The 27138-nt window shown below is 43.8% G+C and overlaps 1 protein-coding gene across 2 annotated transcripts in view; it reads left to right on the top strand.

The window, feature by feature from the left end:
• Window positions 1–27138, top strand: part of LOC126521915 (uncharacterized) — a 227000-nt gene that overhangs the window by 4473 nt on the left and 195389 nt on the right. The window lies entirely within an intron of this gene.

The following is a 27138-nucleotide window of genomic DNA, read 5'->3' as shown; positions in this document are numbered from 1 at the left end:
ACTAGCACACCTCGATAAGTATATATATATATATATATATATATATATATATATATATATATATATATATATATATATATATATATATATATATATATATATATATATATATATATATATGTGTGTGTGTGTGTGTGTGTGTGTGTGTGTGTGTGTGTGTGTGTGTGTGTGTGTGTGTGTGTGTGTGTGCACCAGTTCCTCAGCGAACCAACTTATTCGTTGCACTACCTCCTAGTCAATGACAATACTTGGCATTTAAGCAGCTAGCCTATAAATTTGTTGTCTCGATTGAATAAAAAACTTTTTTTTCGTTGACCAACCTCATACATATTGCGCGTCTTTAAACCCACTTGCAATGCTGTTGTACTTGGCTCCTTCAATGAACGGGACATTCTACATGCATGTGGCCGACGTGCTGCCCTATGCCACTTCATTATTACCGCCGCATGTCACGAAGAACCAACGCCGCACAACGCTCTCACGCGAGATGGGGGCCGTATGGCGTGGCAGAAACTCCAAACATACCAAAACTCCAGTCCACATGCACCATGCACGTCATACACCCTGCGCCTGTGTTGACGCGACGGCGTTAAGGGCCCCGGGTCGCAGAAAACCCGACGTCGGTGTCTGGCGTCTGTGTCCGGCGGCGGACGTCGCTTCGGCAAAAACAATGTCCAACCGAGTTCCGAATCACGCATACCCAACCACTCATCTACCACCATAGTTGCTCATACCTCGTCGTTCATTCTTTTCTTACAAATGCCCAACGCTGCGAAGAATGTGCAACGCTCTGCCGCGTGGTGTGAGCTTGCGTGGGCACACCAGAGCTCACGACCCGTAACACGTCCCATCACTGGGCCACGGGAGGCAGCGCTCTCCGTCTCCGACCCGACGGACCAGCTCGAAGTGGTCGGCCGAGCGATTATATAGGGCAGCTTGAAAGAAATACGTGCTGATACATGCTGCAATGGTTAGGCAGCTGTTAAGGCCGCCGGACTGAAGGGACCACCCGCTGCAGAGCGGAGGAGCTACCCACGCGAGCGAAGCGAGCGTGCTGTTCTCGGTAACGTTTGCTGCCTTTCTCTCTTTCTCTTCAGTTGTGGAGGGCATTGAATCTACGTATCAAATAACGTAAGTAAGTATGGGAGTGTCAGAACTGCTAAATTTCCTAACAGAATACGAATATTCAAGAAAAGCGACCTTAGAATATCCGATAGAATAACGAGAATTTGCCCATTTTACAACGAAGCGAAATATAAAGCTTCCGTCAAACCTGTCTGGCAGAGAGAAAGAGAGAAAAGCTTATTTGTATTGTTTGATACATGCATGTAATGTCCGCCGTTCGCAACATAGAATCACTAAAGAGAAACAGTAAATCAGTTTAGATTGATAAAGCAGTCTTAAGTAACTCTACTTTCGTTGATTTCGAGGTAATAAGTCGTATATTAAAAGAAATGTCGGTCAAAGTTTCATTATTGAATTTAACGTTGAAACCCCAGGGCCGTAGGTACGCCAGCGCGACGTCACGGATTGCAAAGCAGTTTCTCGCGTTTCGTACGTTGTGGTTCAGTAAAAGTTGTTGAACCTTGCTAACTTCAGCGTTTGCATGGCTCTTTTAGAATACACTGTAATGCATTCTTAATGATCAAAATTTTAACTAGGCCCGAGCAGACGGCGTCAAAATTCAATGACGTCACGGCGCTCGTAAGTGATCAACAACTTCTTAGTTGCCCATGCATGCTTTCGGTGAAGAACTTCTGTTTGGCTCACTGCAGTGTCCGCAGCTGTCCTGAAGCAGGGAGAGAGTCCTCGTTTGCATCGGTCTTCCTTTTCAGAGACTCCAGCGAGTGTCGTTATCACATGCATTCGACGTTTTCCAAGTATGAACTCTCGAATCGAGCAGCACGAACTATGATTTATTCGGACAGCATTCGAATATTCGCACACCATTCGGCCCGCAGGCTTCATGTTTCAGTTTGCCGAGAAATGAAAGAAAATATATCCGGTTTTAGGATTCCATATTCGAAGGTCTCTATTTTTTTTATATTCTTGTTTGATTCGATCAGCAAATTTCACTATATACGAACATCCCTACTTCTGATAATAAACATGTTCACATATAGAGGCTTAGGGAGCAGAAAAGGCTCGACAACAAAAAAAGTTGAAGACGACAAACAAAGCCGGCCTGGTAACCTTCACCACACCTGGTGCCATTTGTGATTGCAAATTCTGAGCAGCCCGCAAAATGTAGCGCGGGCGAGAGATCGCGCCTGAGTTCATTTGCGATGGTACACAATATATGTGACAGCAGAAAAGGGCTACACGTTAATGTACACGCGTATAAAGTTCACGTATAGTCGTATGCCACATGCCTTTAATGGAAAGATCAATGTTTCTTAATATAATGGAACGGTAGTAAATAATCGTGCCTTTTTGTTGACAACGCACGGCAGACGTGAATAAATGTATGATAGTCGCCGATTAATCAATCAGCTAGGCAGATTTTGCTAATTATATTTTAATAGTTACTTTGTAGCATTATTTGAATTGCACAATGGAAGCTCGTCAGAGTTCATCGCATGTGCGCTTAGAGGATCACTGACGTGGAATTTCTTTACTTGACATTTTTTCGAGTTTAAATGGTGGCAGAGAAGCTTCGCTTTAATAAATTCGACACGCTTACAATTTACAGGCGTCGCGTTAGGGATGTGTTCATGGTGAGCTCTACCGAAACTGTTCGTCAGGCATAACGAGGTCGTAGGCCGTGCTAGATATTCACGACGGGGTGAACATGGACAGCGCGCCTGTGACGTTGGAGTTTATTTCACCACAGTGATTCAATGTTTACATATTCATACATGAGGCAAAGATACAATGTGTGGTGTGGAATGCGGGAAAAAAGCTGCGACATAAACGCAGCTTGACTGGCCCCACATCCCAGCAATACAAGGCAGAAAAGTGACAGCATTTGTAGTGATGGAAACAAGTAAACAGGCACATAAATACATAGTGAAATTGGTACAGTAAGGAAATATAGTTATACAAAAACGAAAAAGGCATAAAAATTTGTACTCCTCGAGAAGACAAAAAAAAGGATGGTAAAAATGCAGCATCTCATGCCGCATTTTTTGCACCAAGAAAACACATCAAGAAGTACATCATGTCAGTAAAAAAGATTGGACATATCCTGTCGCGAAAGAAGGCGTAATCGCTCAAATGATAAATTGAACTTGTTTAGTATGTGGGGGAGTGAATATTTCAGCATTTGGAGACCATAGTTTGTTCGGCATCGAGGAACCTTCCAATAATCGCTCTGTCTAGTAGGTCGAGACGAGGTGCTGCGCTCTAAGCATGCTATGGAGGTAAGATTATTATTTCCTTTGCGACCAATGGCAGTTGGGAAAGAGAACGGGCGCGAAAGGTATGTTTGCAAAATTCGCGGCCCTGTAGGTTTGGACACATGGAGCACCAGGGTCAGAACGACCCTTGCCCCATTGCACTGATGATTACGTATGTTTGTAGCACACGAGAACCATGGAATCGGCGTGGACGATTTATGCGCAAGGGCGATACCTTGATATCCGAGATAAAACTACTGCAGAACCCCTGTAAGCCTGCTTCCCCTCACAGCGCACGCACAGCGGACCAATGAGCAGCCACTAATTGCATGTATGCTGTCTGTTCCGTATTCACGGTAGCAATCCTGTATGCCCGACCACATAGCGAATGATCAGAATATATATATATATATATATATATATATATATATATATATATATATATATATATATATATATCTGGAAATTCTGCTCGTGTACCGCCCTTCCTCTGCGTGTACTATGTGTTCGCCAGCAACGTGACCGTACGTGTGTCGCGCTTTTCGTGCTGAAAGCGTTTCAAAGGGAAAATAGTTCAGGGACGCAGGCCCAAACGGGCCAATCATGTGCACGCGTAGGCGGCTTTAAGCGGCGCGTTTTTGCCCCTTTTTGAAGACGCCTACCCAGTTTGCGTGACAGGTTGTGACAGTTGTTGCGCGCTCACTTCGCACGTGTGCTCACTTTTCTGTTTATTTTTTATGTTTATTTGATGCCTTCGACCCAGGCGCAGCAGGACGGCCAACCTGATTACTGCAATCCATGTCCACCTCCCCCCCCTTTTCCCGTTCTGTTAATTCATCATCCGTTACTGCGGCCCCCTTAACCGCGGCCTTTGTAGAAATAACGAATGTAAGCCGGATTGGCGTGCCAAAGAAGTAGCGTCAGATTCATTCGTTTCGTGTCCAGCTCAACATGAAACTCACAGCCGAGAGCTAACGCCCGTTTCATTTTCTAAACGCCGTATAGAAGTTTCGCTTAATCGTCGTTTCATGCAAGCATGCTCTCCTTAGGTTGCATTGTGCTCAAAGCGAACAAGTTTTGACACGCTAGGTGGCACACAGCTTCATAACGCTATAGTGTTCACGCGCGAGCATGTCTATCTCTCTAATCTGCACCTCAAGTCGGTGGAAAGTCTGCGTAGGCATTCTGCTAATTAAATCATGTAGATTGTGAGTAAACTATTTGTGCGTGCCTTCTGTGTAGTCTGGACACATAAAGTCAAAATTCAGAGGAGTAGTTTAGACACTCTTCAGATTTAAGGCTTCTGCTGCTTTATCGACTATTATTTACAGAATGATCATACGTTGTGCATACGCAAAGCAGATTTGCAGAAAGTACCAAGTAGTCTACGAGACCTCTATAAATAGCTGACTTTTACAACGAAGCTGTTAGCGCGACTATAGTCGGATACAACTTAAGTCTGCAGTGGAACCCCCCCCCCCCCACCCCCTGCCCTTATAACCGCCAACCACTGTTCCTCCGCGAGGCTGCAAATAGTTCGTACTTCAAACTTTTCCTGTTACCTAAATAGGGCGGTAACGACAAGAATAAAATTATGAACGCCTAATTTTATACGTTTTCACTCGTCTATCATAGCGGAATGGCGAAAGCCTAATTCTTTTTTGAACTGAAATAAAACGCTTGCTTCGCTGCATGTGTTTACTATTCAGTTTCACTTCCGTTGGCAGTGAAGTTTCACGAGTGAAACGGGCTCAGCATTGAAATGAACTGTACCGAGGAAATTTGAAGAGCTCAGACTCCATACACTTTGTCCATGTCTGTTCCACACCTCATCGCTTCCGCCGATGAAAAGACTCTTCAAGAACAGCAGAGGCTCCGCAGGTATCAAGTACGACGCCATTTCGAAAACGTCGCATGGCGACTTTGCTTCTGTGATTGGCTAGCGGAGTAACACAACGCTACACAACGCCGCGCGGTCCGTGTGCCTTGGTTGCCAACTGCTGCTTTTTTTAAAAAGTTGTATCCTACTGTAGAAGCGCTTGAAAACGTTATACGAATGTTTTCACAGTGTCCTGAAAGAAGACCATTCACCGAGTTTATATTTAAAAAAAAAACAAGAAAAAAAAGGAAATATGGGAATGGAGGGGGGGACCATTTTAAGGGTGGTGGGCAGGCAATTTCGGAAGTGTGCGGAGAAATTATTGGCTAAATTAAAATTGTTACATTGTTTTCTACCTGCTACCTGCTGCTCTGGGAGAAGCAAAGGGGGCAGCAGTTCCACATTTAAAAAAAAAAAGTTTAGTTATAAGTGGCGAGTACCTATGAACTGCTTGAAGAGCGTAATTTAATTATGTGCCTTGAAAATAATCACTGAATGCGCGTTATCTCCCTACTTCTATGCTTCACGCAGTCCGCCTATATAGTTGGTTTTCCTGCTCTCCTCGGCGAATTAAATTAGACGCGTTGTTTGTAGAATAAAAACAATGTGGTTGATGTACGAAAAATGTTTAAACTGTATAGGTTAATCGTAACCTTTTTAGAAAATTACTTACACAAGTGTTCCAGAGCTTTACAGACGTATTTTACAAATTAACCGTGTAGGGTAGTTTGCCGAATGTCCTGAAACAAACTCAGCCTGCCAGAATGTTGACAATTCGAGGGAATAGAGCTCTAGAAGCTCTAGAGAAGCTCTAGAGCTCTAGAATAGAAGGGTCATCTTGTGGGTGATGAGAGGGCAGTTTCCGGATCGTCAGTTAGCTACGGGCTTTGCAAAAAAAGAATCTTTAAACAAATGCTTAAAAGCGTTATACGGCCGTTATCTGCAATGTATTTCAGAGTCCTACGAGTACTCTACGTGACACCGAGTTCGCATTCGCTGGAAATAGGGGCCACGTTACGCGTCTCCCGTGCAGCAGTCTTTACTTCTCTGGCCTAATTATCTTTGTAAACGATTACGGAACCCTCGTTTCCTTTCTATTTTCCGGTGTAAGATGTTCGTAGGTCTCACCTGTATCGTCGGTGAACTAAGCGAGGTACTTTGTATTTATTTTGGTGCAAATAAGAAGCAGGTTGTGGCTGAGGTATAGACGAAGTTCAATGTAAGTCGATTGCTTATAGCATGAGCAGTAAATCACGTGTATGGAAGCATGCCGCAACGTTATAAGTATAGTACATGAACGGCGTAGAACTTACAGTTCTTTATTCTGGAGTACTAAATCCGTTATCAGTGCCACCGAGATCAAATTTAGTGAACATTGAAGGGACATTATCGCCGGTGTGCATGCCAAGTTAAATGTGCACGTGTGGATTAATCTTGTAGTATCTATAAAAATCATTAAAAAATTCCTTCAGCAAGTGTTCGAAAGCGTTACAGCCGCTATCCGCTATGTTTACTATAGTGTGCTGAGAGAAGGCTACGTCACACCGAGTTTGCATTTGGTAAAAATGCGGGGCACGTCAAGTATAATGTGGGGTACTGCTAGCACATCAGTATCTGTTAAAGGCCCCTCACCAGGTCTGGCCATATTGAGCTGACAAGCGCAGAGCATACATTGAGCGATAACAATGGCGTCTTCAAAGTATTACATCACTACGCGCCGCGGAAAGATCTGAAATTGCAAACCGAACGCCATTTTTCCTTCTCCTCGCGGCCACCGCGCTCCAAACCGGAGGATGACGTACTCGTGTGCCTACGCCTACGTAGTCGTGTCCGCAGTGTGACGTTGCTCGTGGTGACACGTGACTTCGAGAATTATTCAAGACAACATCTGTTATCTCTGCGATCTTTTGCTTGAATTGACGAATTGAAGTTTAGAGAAATAATAAAACACACAAACGGAATGTCTGCGTGTTTTTTATTTTGCTTCGCACCGAAGCAAGAGAGTTGTACTTCCGCTTCGTCTGCTTGTTCCCACGGTTGTGCGGTCGTAAGTACCGAAACTATGCCATTTTATACCGTGCTCCAGCGCGTGATCATGCTCTGCGATCCGCTTGTTCTGCCTCAGTATTCGTGAAGCACTGAATTGTAGCGCTTGTCATGTTTCCTTGTGGACAGCGCGCAAAATCGTGCGCTTCGCGAACGAGACAACAGCTCGCGCGCGACGCCGTCAGCGGAAATGCGTAGCGCCGAAAAAAAAAAAGAAAGCGAGGAGAAAAAAAGAATACAGGCGGGGCCTGTGACGTATGCGTCACGCGATCCTCGAGGCCTGGTATGGGAGAACGTAGGGAAGGAATTTTGCTAGGGTTGAGGATTGGGCGAGTCGGTATTGCATTCTAAAACTGGTACAGCGCTTAACAGGCTCGGCTTGTTTCTTCCTTTCTATGTTGCGCTGTACCAGCTTTAGAAGGAATTTCACTTGCGGAGGCTAGACGGGGCGATGGAGGGAGCGTCTTGCTTGGCAGTGCAGCCCGCCTGCTGAAATCATGGGTTCGCGGCACTGAAATATTTCTATCTCGGCTATTTATGAGCCGATTTGAAAAAAAAAAAAAAAAATGCTGCAGAACGCTCCCTAGAGGACACGTAACAACACCCAGCGCACAACCAAAATCTGCTGAGGGGCCTTTTAAACAATGTGTGGCGAAACTAACATTTCTGGCCTAATTATGAGTTTGGAAAATAATTACCGAACCCTCGTTTCGTCCCTATTTTCATGCGTTGGAAAATTACTATATAGTAAGTTTCCCTGGTCTTCCCTGTGAACTAAACGAGGCACCTTGTTTATTATCCTACTGGACACCTACAGCTTATCGCATTTTCTTCCGCGGATGCATGTCATGCCACAGTCACAACTGAGGGTCCCGAAGTTAGCTGTCGTCTAATAAATCCGAGTCGCTATTATTTTTTTTTATCGGTAAATGTTTTTCGAAATTTATTGGATTACTTCGAAAAACGCAGAACGCTAGATATCGCATACTGAAATGATTTTGCGCCAAAAAGCAACACACACAAGAAAGACGACGAGACCACGGACGCTCATATATATATATATATATATATATATATATATATATATATATATATATATATATATATATATATATATATATATATAGGGACAAAACATCGGCGAGTTGAGCCCTTGAGTATTCCGAGAGTTGGCATGCCAAGGCGGTCAGACATTGAAACCATACGCATCGCAGCTTGCGGATAAGATGTGGACTATGCATGCGTTATAGGTGACCTTTGAGCAAAACTAGCGGGCCACATGCTTCTGAAGAAAAAAGCTTGGAAAACATATTTAGCGCCAGCGAACAAGGACAGGACTTCTAAATATGCTTTCCAAGTCAGTTTACCAACACGCACAACAAATGACAATGCTGAAAAAAAAAAAACAAGGAAAACTGAAGGTATTTGTAAGTCGGACGCAATAACTGAAATAATTGGCGAGTGCACTGGGAAACTCGCAACACCAAGTTTGAAATACTGTCAATTTAAAGTTACAGTACGTCAAAGGCTGAGAAGAAACTCTGCGTTCTCGCGGTTTCCCTAATCCGTATACTTTTGCTTAGGGGAGCACGTAAACTGCTGATACACAGTCTGTAGAGTTTTGATCACGTTTTTTAACAGCAGTCGTTTCTATAAGTATATAATACGTGCAGGGTGTTTCAAAAAATGGTGTCCGAAATTCTTTAAAAGACAGGACAGATAGACAATTAAGCGAGTTCCTCAGAATTGAGTTTGCCACGGTGGCATAAATTTTAAAGTTACTCGAGGTAGTAATTCTATGGCAGTTCTAAAACTGAACAAAACTGCTTTATTTGAAAAAAAGTTAGACAATTGATCCTAATACGAGGTTTTAATGCCGTCGTTCGACTAGCTCCATAACAGTGTGCACACTTGCGAAAACCCGAGCCTACCAATTTCTACGGAGTCGCGAATTTCCGGCCATTTTCACCGAAATAAACGGTGATCTTCCAGAAAGCGCAACTGTCACGCTCCTAGCAGACTCCTATGAGTGAGGTGACTGTCTGCGCCTCAGTTTCACTGTTGGACAAGCATGAACGAGTGTCCTTATGGATCCGCGGTCTTCATTACTTTATGCTCGTCTGAAAGGGAGGCCGAGACCCTCAGATTACTCATAGACCTTCTGCTATACTGTAGGTAGGCGAAAGTTGCGTTCCGCGGCAGTTAACTTTGGGTTTTCTAGTAAAAGTGGCAATGAATTCATTACTTTGTTCAAACTGGCAGCGTCAACCTTTTGCAGGTCTAGAAGTTAACTCTTTGCACAACTGGCGCTTCGAATTTCGCATAATATTCGGTCGTCCGAGTCTCTGTCGGAAATTCGTCTTATTTTTACGACTTTCTCAAATTACCACTGAGTGATCTTGAAATGTATCCCGCTGTGATAAAAGCGCCGTGTCTGTCTTCTGTGCGTCTTGTCTATTTTGCGCTGTGCCTGTACCCAAGAAACTTGAATATCTCATCTGCTATACTCGCACTTTAAGGAAATTCTGAACTAATTTTCCTTAACACACTGTATATTTGGGCTGCGTAAAGGAAAGAAAAAAGGCTATAGGAAGGCAAATGTAATTTGCTAGTCTACGGGATGTCTGTGCATAGTTTGTGGACTTTTGGCGTCTGTTCTTAAATACAAGTCACCTTGGTAAGGTAGAGAGAGAGAGGAGCAAGGTAGTCTACGTGATGTCTATCTGTAGTCGTCTGCAGACTTTGTCCATTCTGATGAAAAAGAAATTACATTAAGGCAAATTAGTCTACAGAATGTCTATGGGCAGTCACTGGGCTTTCTACGTTCTCTCTTTAAGAGGCCGTATATATAGGAACACCCAGAGCAGTGTTCCCTGCCGGAGGGCGTACGCCCACTTACTGCAGGTCAAATACGTAATTAAAAAAAAAAGCCTTATAGAAGACGTCCTTGTAAAGTTCCCGGGTGCGCATGGGCACACCTTCTCGTTCCACCAGCTCGTACGCCAAAACAGTTAGCACCGCGTTTAGCTTCTTCTCCTTTAGGCCTGCACTACACTGTATGCCGACTGCGTAATGAGAAAAAGAAACTATGCGGGTATAGGCAAATTTTATTACTTTACAGGATGTCTAGGTAAGAATATTCGTCTGTGGACTCTTGTTCGTTCTTTATGGACAAAGAAGCTGCAGTAAGGCAATGTAGTAACAGGATCTACAGGCAGTGTATGGACTTGACTATAACAGGGATCCTCGTTTCGCGCCCAGATAGGCATGGCGGCATATTATACACCTCCTCGTACGCCAGGTGAATTAACACTCCCGTTTAGTTTCTTTCTTCCCTCCTTTCTTTGTTTTTTACGCTTGTACTAGACTGTATACAGGTTGTGAAATAACAAACAGAAACTATGCGAAGGAAAACTAAAGTAATCCAAAGATATCAATGGGTATTCGTCTGTGGGTTCGCTACGGCCATTCTTATAGACAAAGAAACTACAACGAGGCAAAGTGTAGCCTAAAACATATACTTGAACAGTCGGTGGACAACCCGTAAGAGACCTTGTCGTTCCGCTAGCACAGTTAGTGACGCGTTTAGTGTATTTCTTCTTTCTTTCTTCTACGCCGGTGCCGTATACACTTCTTGAAGCGGCAGCCCACCGCCGCCTTGTCTCCGTGTCACGAGCTCGTCGCGGCGGCCCCTGAAGAAGCGTGCACGTCCGCCACCGTCGGGAGTCATCTCATTTGCCCACTGTCAGCAAGAGGGGAGAGCGCGCCGTTCGTGTTAGCGCAGCTGCCGGTGATGAGTTGCGCGTCGCACGCGGGTCTTCCGCGAACTGAGAGAGGCGCCGAATACGCGGCGCACCAAAGGCCCAGGCCTATGAGGAAAACCCGTGTATATACTCTACACACTTCGCACAAACTCACGCTTGCCGCGCCGTTCTCTCTCGCTCTTTCTCCAACTTTGGGCAGTCTCTTTTCTGTCTGCCACGTCTGGGCCTTTCCATCCCGCAGCGCTGTGCGGGCGCCAGAGCGGCTCAGTGGGACACACGTGTGATGAATCCTTGCGTGTTCTATGTTTCTTTGAAGTCGGTTCCTTTCGTCGCGTAAAAGGGGCAGTATCGTCGAAAGCACGACGTGACAGGAGCGCTTTGATAGCAGTGATGATAATGACGATTACGATTACGAAGACGACTTCGATCTGCGCGCGTACTGAACTGATTGTAGGGGACCCCTACGGCTTACCGCCGATAAAACGCTGCCTGAGGGGACATTTTAGTAAACGGCCTGTTTGTACGTATGAAGGAAACTAGATAAATATTAAGCTGCATTAGTAGATAAAGCGCACGTAGATTCAAAAGACGCTTGGCGACCTTGCGGTGATAGTTCCCGCACAGATAGTTCCTGCACGTCACAGATTTTCACAGTATCTGTGCGAGTCTAGTTCATTCTTTATTATTTAATATCGCTGTTACTGCTCCTTTCAAGATAAACGGAAGCGTTCACAAGTCAACGTTCTCAAGTCAACACTTCAGAACATATAAATGTACTTTTTACGGTTCATTTTAAGCGTAGAGCGCAAAGTTCCAAGTATGAATATTGACACCTTTGCTTGCAGCAACAGTTATGTTGATGACAACGTTCAATGACGGGTTGGCGCTTTTCGGCCCTGGAAGGAGCGTTTGAAAGCTTCAGAAGGAAAAGTTCGCATATTTTCTGTACGGCAACTCTATCGCACCTGCAACTTTGAAAATTTCCTCCCAACACACAGTTTATTCACACAATGTTTGATGTCGATGCACCATTTAGTTCGCAAAGGACAACCGTTTATTTTCCGGCAAGCATTGAAAACGACAACTGACACAATTTTACGATTTCCCCCGGCGCCTTCCCTAGCTGCAACCTTAAAATTTAATATACGCGTGTTAGTCCTATACCATGTTTCCTCATGAAACGCCCACTCTGTCAGTTTGCTTTTCTCTATAGATCGAACATATTATTTCACAATTGTCTGCTGCAGATAGCAGAATTCTAATTCTTGTACTGTACTATACCCGAACAGGCGGACTTGCACAATTATTCGAAATGCACAAATAACCAAATTACCAAACTTCACGAAGTAAGCTTCTGTTACTTGACAGCGCATATCGTAATTTACGAAGCGTAGCCGGTGCTCTTGCAAGGCATATCATTTTTGAACGCATTCGGAGGATGATACCAGTTTTGAGATATGCATCTTCAAGCTTGCAGTAAAAATACACTATTTGTTCACTTACTATTTAAATAATATGCCTTTTTTATTCATTAAAGCACGAAAATAACTTGAACGTCAATGTATTTCGTCGCGCACTACGGAAATTAATATCTGTAAACTGGTATCATTCTTAGGATTCAGTTCAAGTGGGCACATCTTGCGAACTGGCCGGCTACAGTTCGAAAGCTGCAATATGTGCCGTAATTATTTAAAAACCTTATTAGTGAAATGTTGCTGATTATTTGATTATGCATTTTGAATTATGGTAGAATTAATGTCCGCCTCTTCGAGTTAATCCGGCTTGATAAGTACAATTGTGCTGTTGGCCATGCGAAATTTTAAGAAATCTAGTGTAAAATAAAAACGTCTGATATGCGATATGCAATCATTATAGTCGGACTGTTTTGTAATTTGGCACAACGCGTCATACGTCACTCTTTATGCGCCCAACGTCCCCGACAAATAAATTCGTTTAAAACTTGCCCAGCTGCCGTGTAACGTAAAACTGTTACATTCTGATATTATTACACTTTCTTGACATAATATTGTCAATATTTACGTAACCGCTGACGCAAGCGTTGGGCGGTGAGTCGCCGCGTTGTTTGAGCAGCCCAAATTAATCGCTTTCCTCGTGTTTATAGGAGATCACTTTTGTTTGCTTTCAAAGCAAATAGCATTGGCTACCTTGACATGTTTTTCTTATCTAATTGGCTGACGAGAGGCGACTGGCATGAAGGGGAGTGGGTTCGCGCTGGCGCAGTGAAAGTTGATAACCGGATGAGGGTGGTGCCGGCGTCTGCGATTGGTCCGCTTCCCCTTGCTTAGCTTGCGGTGGCTGGTCGAAAATCGCGGCGGCGTGCAACAGGGAAAATGCCTCTAAGACAGCTCCTCAGCGAAGAAGAGTTGGCGGAGCGATGTCGCATATGAGCCGAAAGGGCTCGACAACGTTACGCTGCCGCGCAATATTTTTTATTGTACGCAAACAAATACATTCTCACGGGTATATCTCCGAATATAGCTAGTGCCATAGCGATCGGGGAGCAACCATCTTCTATTCCTTAGTCTCCGGCTGTTCCGAGAAAAACTTTACCTTTGTTCGGCATAATTTTAGTGCAACTTTAGTGCGTACACGTCACTTTGACGTGATTCGTTTTCGCGGTTTAGTGGCGTCACAGACAGACAGGCGAAGTGGCTGCAATCCTAAAAATTTAGAACAATAAGGGAGGGCTTTTGGCGATAAAGGCGTAGAAGCATAAAAAAACAACCCAACTATCTTTTGATCTGCCTAATCATGCATAATCAGTGTGAACACGTCATATCGTATGGGGAGTTTTCGCACTGTCGTGACGTCGCGTGACAGGCAAACTAGGTGGGCGTGGCACGATATTTTTTTTTACCTAACATGGAGGGACAATGGCAGAAATGGAATTCGAGCAGTTTGGAATAGCTCTACGTTATAGCGCCCCTATAGCTCCCAACTTTAATAATTTCCTACTAATTTAATGTTGCACGTAGGTCTAACCGTCCTCTCTGTGAATTTTCGTCGACACTAAATTTGGAGCGGAGCTTGGAAAGGAAATTTCGGGGGCTGACATTCTCCACCTTATCTATAATCGCAAAAACTGATTCGTTGCAATAGGGCCGAAGTACACACACACACACACACACACACACACACACACACACACACACACACACACACACACACACACACACACACACACACACACACACACACACACACACACACACACACACACACACACACACACACACACACACACACACACACACACACACACACACACACACACACACACACACACACACACACACACACACACACACACACACAGAGTATATTTGCGACATAGTTTAGCCACGGCGTCAACCGGCGTTTGGTATAAGCCATTTCTGCAGCGCGATTACCACGCTCTAAATATAGTTTGAGTTATGTATAAGTAAATTACATTTCCATAATACCAAGAAAGCCGCGCTTACCGTCATAAAAGGCTTGTTAAGCCAAAAAAGGAGCAATAAATGAAAGACGTGTCGCGACGCCACCTTGATGTTCCCGTGACATCATGGATTCTCTGGCGGCGGCTGCTCGGGCCCAGTTAATTATCGGCAAACGTGGACTACAATGTACTACGAAAGAGCCGTAGGCTGAACTCGGCAAGTTTCCAGCACATTTGTTGCGCCACAACAGCCCAAACACGAGAAAAAAAAAAAAAAAAAAAAAGAACTTCGGAATCCGCGACGTCCCACTATCGTACGCCGCTAGGGTTATAATTAAAGAACACTGCCTTTGACCTCCATTGTGTCTCCTTATAATCAGTCTATACAGCGAATTCAACGAATGTAGAGTTTTGAAAGAATACTTTACCATTATAAACTGCCGTGGTCTAAACTGATTTACTGTCCCTTTAAAACGTGTTAGTACATACGTATGTGCAAACTGCATTAGTGGGTATCAGCGCATTAGTACTTATAACGCTTATATGCAATAGCAAAACGGCCACTGTTAATTACCGTGGGAGGAGAATTGTTAATTCAGAAAAGAGAGAGAAAAAGAAAGGCGCAGATTGGTGGCGACCTCGTCCTGAAGTTCCCTGACCTGCTCACCATGACGTCATGGATTTTGACAGCATCCAGTGGGGGCCGCCATGTTTGCAAGATCACGTGGTGACGCGTCCATTGCTTGCCTCAGCTGCATCCGTCTTTGCAATGGATGTGCAGGACGCCCGGTGCGGCTCAGCAAACCTGTTTCGGCGCATATCGGTGGACGATGACCATGGGTGAACGACACGAAGCTTTGGCCACAGCTTCAGAAGACATATGCAAGCGCTTTGTGAGCTCATTACGCCTTGTACAAATAAATGGCGCAAGCAGCTTATGTACGGTGCTTGTACTAAGAAGCGGCACTAGAAATGTATTCCAAGCTGTCCAAAATTTACGATTATGAATTAAGTCGGGATCAGTGTGTTTCGCCCTTCGTACTTTATTTGGCAAACACTTTGACGCGGTGGCTTGTCTTACTATGTAGGGCTCTTCGGTGCGCGCGGTATGTGAATGTTTATTTTCCGCCTGATCGCTCGCGAGTGTGCTCAGTTGCGATAGACTTGTTCTAGCTGCGCACAAGGTTTGAGAGTAGGTTTTCTGTGGCTTTGTAATAGCTCGTAGCAAAGGTGTATTTCGGCTTCCTGGGGTGCCTCAACGTGCGCATTAATCTAAATAGACGAGCGCTTTCTTTTTCGATGACCCCGCCACCACCACCACCATATAGAAGTGAGGTCGCCGAGCACTACAATCGAACCCACCACCTCGTGCTCCGCTTCACGTTATAGCCGCGAGTCGCTGGACCCAAGACCAACGGAGAAGTATTTGCGGGGGGGGGGGGGGGGGTGGAGAAATGAGGTCAGCGAAACCGCATAAATGCGACCACAACTGTTCAGCATGACAATGGGCGCTTCGCGGTGCGGACGTCGTCGTCGTCGTTCAATGCGCCGCGAACTTGCAGCCAGCGCGCAGCTGCTGCAGCCACCATGCTCACGTCTCGACCGCTCTTTCACCGGGAATGTATAAAAGAGAGCAACCGCACAAGTGCCGTCGGTAGGCGCCGCTTTTCTTTTTCTTCTTCCTTGAAAGTTTGCTGCTTCAGTATAATGCGCGAACGTTGCATTCCTTCACTGCGATTCTCCCGCGGCATACTGTCGCAATGTCGCTGCGGTGTACTAGAAGTAATGTCGCTTTGTAGTGACGAATAGCGGAAGCGCCGCAAGGGGGTCAGCGGTGACCTGAGCATGACGCAATACATTCGCTTGTTTTACCCCACGTAAAACAGACTACACCACTACATGCCTGAGCTCTACGACAAGTCTTATCGCACCAATTGCAATACACCCCTTAACGTCTATCATTTACTATGGCCGTGCTCGCAAGCTCACATAAACTCTGAACCGGACATGCGCAAGCTTGAAGAAGCAATCCGGGGTGAAGAACTCGCTCCCCAACTCTGGGCCGTCCAGCAGGTCCACGACGCCGCCAGGAAACTCAACCTCCCGGTTCCGTCGTGGGAGACGCCCACTCCATGAGAGCCCAAAGCTCTCGTGGCCTGCAGGACCTTGAATAAAGTTGATTTCCTTCCTTCCTTCCTTCACGCCCCGCGCGCGCGGCACCTTCTCCACAGGATGCGTTCAAGGCCATCAAGCCATCATCGACGTGTAATAACTGTGGCTGATAAATAAATAAATAAATAAATAAATGCATTCTCTGTGTAGAGCAACGCCCACTGAATAGCAGGCCTGCACACTATGACATCAGTTGAAAAGGCCTATGCTTCCTTTGAAGTTCACGCTTTGGAGAGGGAGAGAAAGCAAACATCCCTATTTATCGCCTCGTCTGGTGCCTCATGGTCCCAGGACGGCCCCCGTTACGTGATACTATGGTTCTCCACCAGGAAGATTACAGTCGAGTGCAGGACAGAGAGTGAGCCCACTCCGAAGGGAAGTGGTGAGGGGCATTAAAGGAGTAAGAGCAGGTCCATATACTGGGTGTTTCAGTGAGCACTCTCAAAATTTTTTACGAATTTTCTGTGGCAGATAGCACAATTCTAGTCCATGAGCTGGTCTATACTCGAAGAGGCGGACATTACTTGCACAAGAAATTGAAATGCATAATTGACTTATTAACCAAAATTAACTAATTAAACTTTCAGCTAATTGCCTTGTGGCATATGTTGCAATTTGGATCTAGAAATGCCACTCTAGACGACCGACGCGCATTTGAGTTGACGAAGGCAAATTCTTGTGTACAACCTACAGAACGGTGTCGAATAATAATAATAACAATAAAAATAATAATAATAATACTAATAAAATATTAAAATGCTGCTCACTATCTCTAAGCATAGTACTCGGCACTTATCCCTTCGTGTAAACAGAAAACGCCTCGAGGAATATGTAGACTTTGGCCACGGGCATGGAGGATGAAAAAAGTTAGGAGATAGTATCACGTCGCGCAGCCATCCTTGGCAAGCAAACGCTCCGTGAAGCCAATACATTTGCTCAGTGGTGGCCCAACACGTGACCTCTTGCGTCGAGGTCACAGAGCAAGAATTGAGATTTGCCGAGACGTTTGGTTCCCAGTAGATATACATTGGTAGTTTTTATTCGGTGCGCACTTGTTCGGCTGCCCTGCCGTGGCTCTGCCTGTAGAGCGGGAACGCTAAAAGCAACCGCGCACTTGGATGATCACGTGTTGGGCCACCAGGTTTGGCTTCAATCGCGTCGGGCGATGCTCCCTCCTAATGTTTTCTTCCTCCATCACCACGAGTATACAGCTCAAGTTGCGAGCGGACAATTTTAATTGACTGATTGATTGTACCTTTGAGAGAAATTGCAGTGAAGTGCCCTGCAATGTGAATCTTATCTTTAAGTGATTGTTGTCAAATCTCGCCTATGGGAACAAACAAAACTCACGAAGCATACTTGCGTGCTTGCATTTTTTTGGTACACCAGATTTTTCCTGCACTTGCATGTTTGCAGCATTCGCGAGGGCCATATGGATGACTTAAGCAGCTAATTTTAGTTGCGAGATATATTGCTACATGTACATGACAAACCTCGTTCTCACCTGCATGAGTCAATGTTAACTTTCTAAGCAGTCTTACCGTAGCACCGTCAGAAGAGGTCATCGCTCTCAATTCGAAGACGATGAAAAATAATGTTATTAAGTGTCATATAATTGACTACCTCGAATTCAAAACAAAGCTTGTCCTGTCTTCCCATTATGGCCACGTTTTTCAGCACTTTAGAAATTCATATATACCCTTCTGAGACCTCAATACAGCTCAGGGACACTATTGCAAGTGGGTTCTTATTAGGCATGTTACGAATGTGAAAAAGTGTGTGAAAGTCGCCAAAGGAAAACAATAGGTAGAGCTACATTAAAGGATTACGCTTCTGTAATAATGAATTCGTCATTCGCAGCGAGGACAGAGCTTTTGTAAGTGAGAAAATGACGAGAGTGACAAATCGGAGTGGCACTACCTATTTTAAACTATTTGGTACCTCTCATGTTATGTCAGCACTGATTCACAGAGAGCAGTACTGAGGGAGGTGACGTGGTGATCACGTTAACTCGTCCGTTTTGGTGCGGGCGTTTCAAATTGGGGAGCAACAATGGTACCTTCAGTAAGACTTCTTGTGCGCAAAGGAGTGATATGTTGGGACGCAGAAAAGCTTAGAGAACGCTTAAGCTCTGCCTTTAAGAGGAAGCTTTAGCTCGGGCACAACTCCGACGCGGCCTATTCAAATACATGTAAAACGCAAGAACGTTTTTATGAGATAACCACTGGACCGATTTTGATGAAATTTGTTACATTTGAAAGAGAAAGTTAAATTCTAGTGATTGTTGGAAGCGGAATTTCGATTTAGGGCTTGAATTTTCTTAAATCGATTTTCAAATATTTGACCGTTCGAAAAAAATGGAAGCATGAAGTTTACAAATTCATAGCTCTGCATCAAGAACTGATATCGCGGTTCTGCAAACGGCATCCATTAGATCATTCAAAGCGGACAAATTCAATGTCATTTTACATCTTACGTGAATTTGTTACGCTGGTTACAACGGTTTTGCAAAAGTTATATTTCCCTATGATTAATTTCTTTTATATTCATGTGTAACATATCAATTTTGTCCGCTTTAGATCTACTATTATATGCAATTCACAGAATTGTATTATCATTTTTAGTGGTTGAGTTACAGAGTTGTAAACTTGATAGTTTCGTTTTTTGAAAATTTTCGATTTTTGGCAATTTTTAATAGAAGATTGACGACCTAACTCAAATTTGGTGCAGTGGTTGCCGAGAAAAACGAATTCTCCTTTTACAGGTATTTAGATAGGAGCACTCGAGCTAAAGCTTCCTCTTAAGATTAAAACGCGATAGCATTCAAAGATCCCCGAGTGCTTCTCACGCTTCTCAGCAACTGCAGCTTATGTAACCGAAATGTTTACAAGGAAACGCTGTCGGCGAACGCTATGCACGAAAGCAAGCTTTTCGGTAGAAACTCGGCCTCTTACATAGGCCGATCCCAGAGGTAGTGCACAGCCGCGCCAGAAAGATTACATAATTTTCAGGTTTCTGTTATTGTTTCGCACTTTTGATATTTAAGTCTGAGAAGACTTAACATAAAAGGCATGAGTTTACGTTGTTGTGTTTCATGACATTTGTTTGTGGGCTGTCAGTCTCGAAATTCCGAGGAATAACTTTGTCATTAATGTAAGACAAGGTATGGGTAACATTGGTGATAGAATGCTGTGGCAGCATAATCCGCACATTGGTGTCACCATTATGGCTACTCTCGGGTGTGCTGACCATTTGACTTATCCGATGAGGGCCTATTTCAGGATCAAAATAAAAAAAAAATTTTGGCCAGTAGGAGTAGGCCAGGTCAAATTATCCGAGAAATCCAATTAAATGCAGTGAAATGTATCTCAGCATTGAATTTTATACTGAGGACAGCAATGTAGCAAATAAATGATGCTAGCTCAGTCAAGAGCACCTTTAGCCTTTATGCCTCGTGCATAGTGGCAAAGTTTGATGAAATGGCTTGGAAAAAAAAAAAAGATGCATGCAAATGTGCCAGACACATGTTGTGAACTACAACATTGAGGGAGACTTGAAATCAAATATTTTCTTCTTTTATTTGTCAAGAGTCAGACTCTAATGACACGTCCTCTTTTGCATGTTGTATATATAAAAAATGTACAAGAGACTCAAGTGCACTGGCAAAGCAAAGGACTCGATCACAAATGCCTGCTCAGAATAGACACACTATTCAGCTGCACACAACTCGCACGCAACCCACAACAAAAGGCTTGTGGGCTGCTAATCAAGAGGCTAGTCATCACCATGTGCTGAGTATATGGCTTACAATGTAAATAAATAAAACTGGCGTTCCTTGAACACCTGCTGACGTACACACACATAGAAGGAAAAAGCACACAGATAAAACAGCGGGAGACTAAGCGTGATCAATTAGGGTCAAACACACAGACAAATAAATGCGGTGCATTAATTAAACTGCGCTTCAAAGGCGCAATGCAGTGTCACTTTTAAGCAATAGCTTTCTTTACAATTAGAGTAATGTCACTCGATGCATGCATTACAGTAATGGTTGTCGTACTTCTAGACAGCAGCCACATCGTATTACAGGTCGCACAGCCAATTACGTAGGCAATAGGTATGCAAATCAGGATGAACACATTAAAAGAAAACCTGATGGTTCATGAAATGCTTCTCTGAGAATGAAATGTGACAGCAGCACTATGCAGTGCTTGTTGAACTTAACCAAGCCCACTTTGAAACCACAAATGATCATGTATGATACAAGTGAGTCCAAATGGCTCACTGAGAAAGTGTAAAGAAATATTAACTGTACACAGACCCTTTACAGTTGTTCCTCGCAATTATCGAAAAAGAAAAGGCCAAGCGTGTGATGAGAAGTGTAGACTGTACAAGCATCACGCCTATGACTTTCAAACTCAATTCAAGTGAACGACACAGTCTCTGGCATAGTGAAATTTATGCAGAGCGAGGCATGTCTGCAACTCATGTGTATGACAGTTCAGTTGCATAAGAAATTACAGAAAAAAACATTGATTAGTTAGGTAGCAATGCAAGTGGTTTGTGAAAGGGCAAACCCAGTGGCCATGCCTTAAAATGAGATATACTAAATGCTAGTCTGACTCGCAGCAGACAGTTTTAAAACATTATGTTTGTCATTAGCAGTGGATGCAGCTTGCACAGTTGCTAGCTTAAGTGGAAAACAAGTTGTGGGAGGATGCAAATAAGTGCTACTGCATATACAGCATGAAGGACTTCCTTTCTGCTTCTCTTCGTGTTGTATGTTGATTAAACAAACCAACTTAAAGCAATTAATAATTGAACTAAGAGAGAAAAGATTACATCTTTGGCCAAAACAAATATGCGTAGCAAGAACCTGTGGTTTACGGTTGTAACGTATTCACAAAATTTGAATTTCTGTTTCCTGCTGATTTCAAGCACTGGGACTGCTGATTATTGTCAGCGCTTACGCTGAAAATGTGGCTGACTGAAACTGCTTTCTACGTAAACATTTGTAGCAAAACTGGCTGTTTTGTCAAATTACACTGATGGCAGTCACGAGTCGCACACACAAAACAGCAGTGTACATGACACAATGGTGAAGAAGGGTTTACAAGATAATGTTAATTTTTGTAAAGCAGATCCATACAAGACGTTAAGGACAGAGTAGAACCATCACAACTGTGCTAGTCACAAGGCATTTGCTAGTCAGACCTTTCGTTTCAAAACAAATTCGTGTTGTTTAACACAAATTTTCTTTTGTGTGCATCTCTGTTTGGGTGTTCACATTTTGTTGTCTCTGCTTCCTCGGCAAAATTTTCCCATTCCAGTTAAACCTCTGCACTCAATATTGCTCTTCCGTTGCTAGCTGCCAACACATCGAAGCTTGCACCTTGCCACAAAAAATAACATATTCTTACTCTCACCTTGGTATACTAAAGATATGCTTGTCTACCACTCTGTTCACCTAGCATTTGAACCTAAGTGCAATTGATATCAACAAAGCCTGCAGCTCAGAACCATCTTATATAGCTAACAACAAGGCAGCAGAAATCCACACTTGAAGCACTACTGCCAAAGCAATGGCATTCTTATAGCTTTGGTACCACCTCGAACACAGGAGGAATGACATTCAAAGAAAGAGGGCATCCAACAAGGCATTCAGGTCATCAAAGGAGGGCTTGAGAATGAAACCGCGTGCTGCCCTTTGACGCATGCTGATATATTGACCTAATGTTATGATGAGTCTTTCAAATGAATGATGTGTCCAGGCTTATGCATGCATGCAACGCATTGAAAAAGCACCGCTGCCTTGAAAAACCTTTTCACATGTGCCAGCAGTGTTGGTCGGACTAGTCCGCTTTACAAATACCTGCTGTTCCTATGGGCGTTTGTCCAGCACGTCAAAGACAGGTTGGCCAAATGAGCTCTAGCCAATGAGTGGTTAGCCCACTTGGAGCATGCCCATACAAGTTTCACATTGATCACAGAACAGACAATTGAAAGAGAGAGAGAGAAAGGAAAGACGTCAAATATGATCTATTTCAGTATCCTCCAGCTTGCTTGACTTAATGATACACTTTATATAGCATAATTTCCACACAGCACTTTGTGGGAAAAATATTAGTACTTGGTCACCGCAGTTAACAACAAACTTGTCCTAATGAACGATTGCTGTGGCGTTTCAGTTGCTCTTCTTGTTCCCAATGGGAGTTGTGGATTCAAAATGAATATTCCAGTCTACACCGCAGAAATATAACCACACAAGATAACCTAGGAAAGTGAAAACGTACACCAAATTCGTTGGAGGAGAGAAAAAAATAAGCTTGAATGCCGACAAGCCTAAAAAAAGCTAGGACAAGTACACAAAGAATCTGATAGGTAACCTGTTGGAAGCCATTATCCCAGAATCTGCTTAAATGGGTGGAATCTGTCATCTTGATCAAAAAGAAAGTTAATGAGCACTGGTTGCGGGTCAACTCCTTGACACAGTGTCAGTATAGAGAATGTCACATCCCTCAATCACAGTGGACATCTAATTTAGCATTTTGCTGCCACTGAAATGCATGCCACCTGTGTGGACACAGCGTCGACAGCACGAGTTTTCTGCAAATGGGTGACGGAACACCTCAAGGTGACGCTACAGAACAGCCAACTGCTGGAACCACTGGAACAAGATTGGGAGAAAAAATAAATACTTGCAAGATAAATCAGGGCGGCAACAATTTCTATATGTCCTCGCTACAACGGAACTTTCCCTGTCAAGGCGTCAAGGCAAATAATAGTTGCTGTTTAGTTTGCCTTTCTTTGCCATCAAATGCAATCTACACAGGCATGCGCAGGCATTTGTTCTGCATTATTGCACTTGTCCTGAGGATCCAAAGGGTCTTTTGTAGCTCCCTTTCACTCTTGGCATTTCTGTCGTTCTTATTTTTGGGCGTCGTAATAGGAAACAAAAGCATAGGTCGACATCAACCACAGGTGGCTGAGACTATGAATCTCAGCGCACTAGTTTTTCTAGCGTGAATGCAGCTAGTTTGCAGAGCTCAGAGCCAATGCATCAGGCCACTTCCTTTTGCTTAGGAGTAAAGTTTCTTCTTTCAGAAAATAGGAAATAGAACAAGCGATCATTTTTTTTTTTATTATTCTGAACAAGTGAGTGAGAGCTATGCGGGCATAAACAAACCAAGGAAAAAGAGGGGTACTCTCAAAACAGTAAATTTTAAAGAAATTTAATGTAATTCATGAAAGGCAAATTTCTTTTCAGCTCATGCATAGAAACAGGAGCGTAGATTCGTGCTGTGTCATCCACCTTTATGGGCAACCTTGCGGTACTGCTCTGAATTTGAAAGGCCAACTGCAATGGAAACATGTTCGTGCCTAGCCCCCCTTCCCCTTAACCCTGCCAAGAGTACTGCCTCCCTCTGGAATTGGCCTTCACACACTCGCAATCAAACTAAATAGAGGCATGAATCAATACTGAGTGCAAAAGTCTGCTGTAAAATGAAGCTTGTGCCTCTAATGAGTACCAGTTCTTCCTCACCTCGAGACCACTGGCTTTTCAAAGAAGCAAACCATTCCCTTTAGACAGAAGGTATGAAACACAATGTGTTATACAGTTGGCATGCTCACCTTTTATTTAGCAAGTGGAGGGAAATGCATATACGTATAGTGTTTACATTTCGACAGAGGGAGCACACAACAGGAACACAAACTGCTGAAGGGAAAGGAAGTGAGCCTGACATATCATGGAAAGTGCTATGAGGAACTATAGATGCAGCACGCATACAGTGACAGGTAACACTTTTGAACAGGCAAGGCTTCCTTCTTTGCTTTCCATGGCTATCCCGCAAATAGATTCGTTTTAGTTGCAAAGCTATTCATCAAGACTAAAATCTCTCAGAGACAGTTGCCATATATTTGGAGATGCTAGAAGAAGAAAAGAAAGAGGCTGGTACAGCTCCACAATGTGCTACCACGGTCACACCACACACACAGATTGAAGGGGTCAAGAAACAAAATTCATCTTAAAAATGGCACATCTGTGCATTCAAAGAGTTTCTTGGAGATGATCAATGCGTGTACTGATGTGTTATATACAGGATGTGATAAACGCCATGATAATAGTAAGAGATGCATCTTTGATACCGTCTAACAACTGCAGTCAGACAACAGCCACCTGGCAGCCTACTCCTATGTCCCCATCACCTGCACACCTCCAGAAGGCACCGAAACCAATGAGTAGCAAAATCCATTAGCTCTAGCAGCTACGTTGCACAAGCTCACTAATGGTTCCAATGGACCTAGCACATTTCTATCATCCTTGGTTTCAATGGTCCTTGAAATGTGCATTTGATAGAGGTATGTCATACAGTGTTGCACAAGGACCAGGTCCAGGATATCTTATTTTTGTTTTTGTCAGTGAAGTAAGTCAGGGCAATGCTCCCTGTCACAAAAAATTACAGGTTGGTCACACAAATGCATTTTCTCTTTCTCATTCATGCTGTCACTCGACAAACACTCGTATATCAAGTTATTTTCCTGGTGGCTGTCATAAGACTGAAGCACAACACGTGTCTTTTGGGCAGCAGAGTCCTTCGACATTTGTATATGTACAAGAGTGCCATATGGCACACCACACACTATGTGGTTTGAATACTGGCCATCGAAAAAGGTTGCATGCATAAAAAGGTGCAACCTTCACGTTTCACAGTACTAATGAATGCATTCTGTTTCTTGCATCAGTTGCCTTTGGCATCGGTTTCATAAGGGAAGCTCATAACAGCGCTGTGCTTGTCGCATCACTGCAAAAGCTTGTGGCACTTGAGATTCTTTCACCAGGTCATCTCCCATCTTACCTCTTCAAAGTAAAAGCCATAACACAATATTCACAGAGGCCTAGATACAGACACAATAAAGGAAGGAGACCTGTCTATCTCTCTGGAAGTCCAGGAAACCTTAGCAAAAATCAGTCGCTACAGTCACTTCTCTTTGCGACTCTACTTGCACCCTCTTGTTGACTGTCAAGAGAGAGCTTCAACGGTGATGCAATAGCAATCATGAAAAGTGCCAAGGGTGATTAGCAATGAAATGCCGTCATACGGTGCACATAGAAACTTAGCATTAAATAAAAGAGTGCGGTCTCATGTGCATGCCTATGAAAAAAAAAAGGTCACTGGCAACCTAAAAATGCAATGGCAGATACACCACTGTCCAGCTTGAGGAAAATTTCTGTAGTAGCTGCAGCAGCCAGTTACGTTAGCTCAGAGGTGAACTACCGTATTTTCCGGACTATACAAGTTTATAAATGTTGAAATTTCGTGGGGTGAGGACTATGTATGAGTGCAGGCTATACAATATATTTTTTTTTAAAGCTCGGAAGTGCATTGAAGAAAAGGAGGCCAGGCTGCACCTCCAATTTCACCCATGTCAAATCATATAGCGAAAGGAGCTCCGCAATGATCGTCGCTATGCGCCAGCAATTTTTCAAGCTCGTATTGGCAGCTTGTGATATGTGAATGAATGCTGCCAGCAATACTGGAAGTGGCTACCTTTGAATGCTTGGATTTGTGAGCTTGACAATCCGACATTCTTGACTTGTTTTGTCCTGACAGCCCCGATGAGAGCGAGTCTGACAGGTTTTAGATTTGACTCCTATATGCAGTCCGATAAGGGACCCAGGCTTTTACTGGCTCAATATAATTTTTCTTACTTACTATATTGGGTGCGAGGGCCACCACTAGCAGCTTTGGTACTGCAATTGTTCTTGTGCAGGAAGTTGGATCACGTGACACCTCTTCGCCATGGCAAGTGTGAGGATGGTGATTTTATCCCGCAATTTAGGAGGTTTATTTTAGTTAGATCCTTCACAAATGTTGCCAACTGTTGTTGAACAGTACCGCCTGCCCTATCAGAACATAAACAAGTTGCCCAGAGCCTTTTAGAAGCTCTTTAGCATGCTCATTGGAGAATATATCCACCTAAGGTCAGGATTTGTTGTTCTTTTGGTCAGATTGTCTGTTTAGAACGTAGTGGCACGAGGTCAATGCAAACGTAAACTGGTCAGAGACTTTTTCGACAGCCTGGATGGGTTAAAGATCCCTCCTTGAAATGTTGGTATAAGCAAATTAACTTGTCCAAAATTGTTAACATTAAAAACATGGCCAGGCTACAGTTGGTGATAGCTTGCCGTAGTGGGGGGGGGGGGGGGGGGAGCATTTGGCTTGTTTTTTCATGAGCAGTGCAGGTAAAGATGGCTTTGACTACTACATAATACAAGGAGGAGATGAAATTATGTAAACTTTACAGCACAAAACAAAAATACGAGCACACTCTGGCTCACTTCAGAGTTTCGTGCTTTTTTGTTTCTTTGGTTACTTTCTGGCGTCTGCTACACTCAAAACTGAAAATTACAGCAAGGTTTCTCATCTGCGTTACCGCGCACTCGGATGAATGTGAATGAGACACAGGTTCAAACTCTGCGAACCACGCTCTCTCACT

This window comes from Dermacentor andersoni, chromosome 6, assembly GCF_023375885.2.
Source record: "Dermacentor andersoni chromosome 6, qqDerAnde1_hic_scaffold, whole genome shotgun sequence".
NCBI classification, from domain to species: Eukaryota; Metazoa; Arthropoda; class Arachnida; order Ixodida; family Ixodidae; genus Dermacentor; species Dermacentor andersoni.
This window is presented reverse-complemented; position numbering and strand designations above follow the sequence as displayed.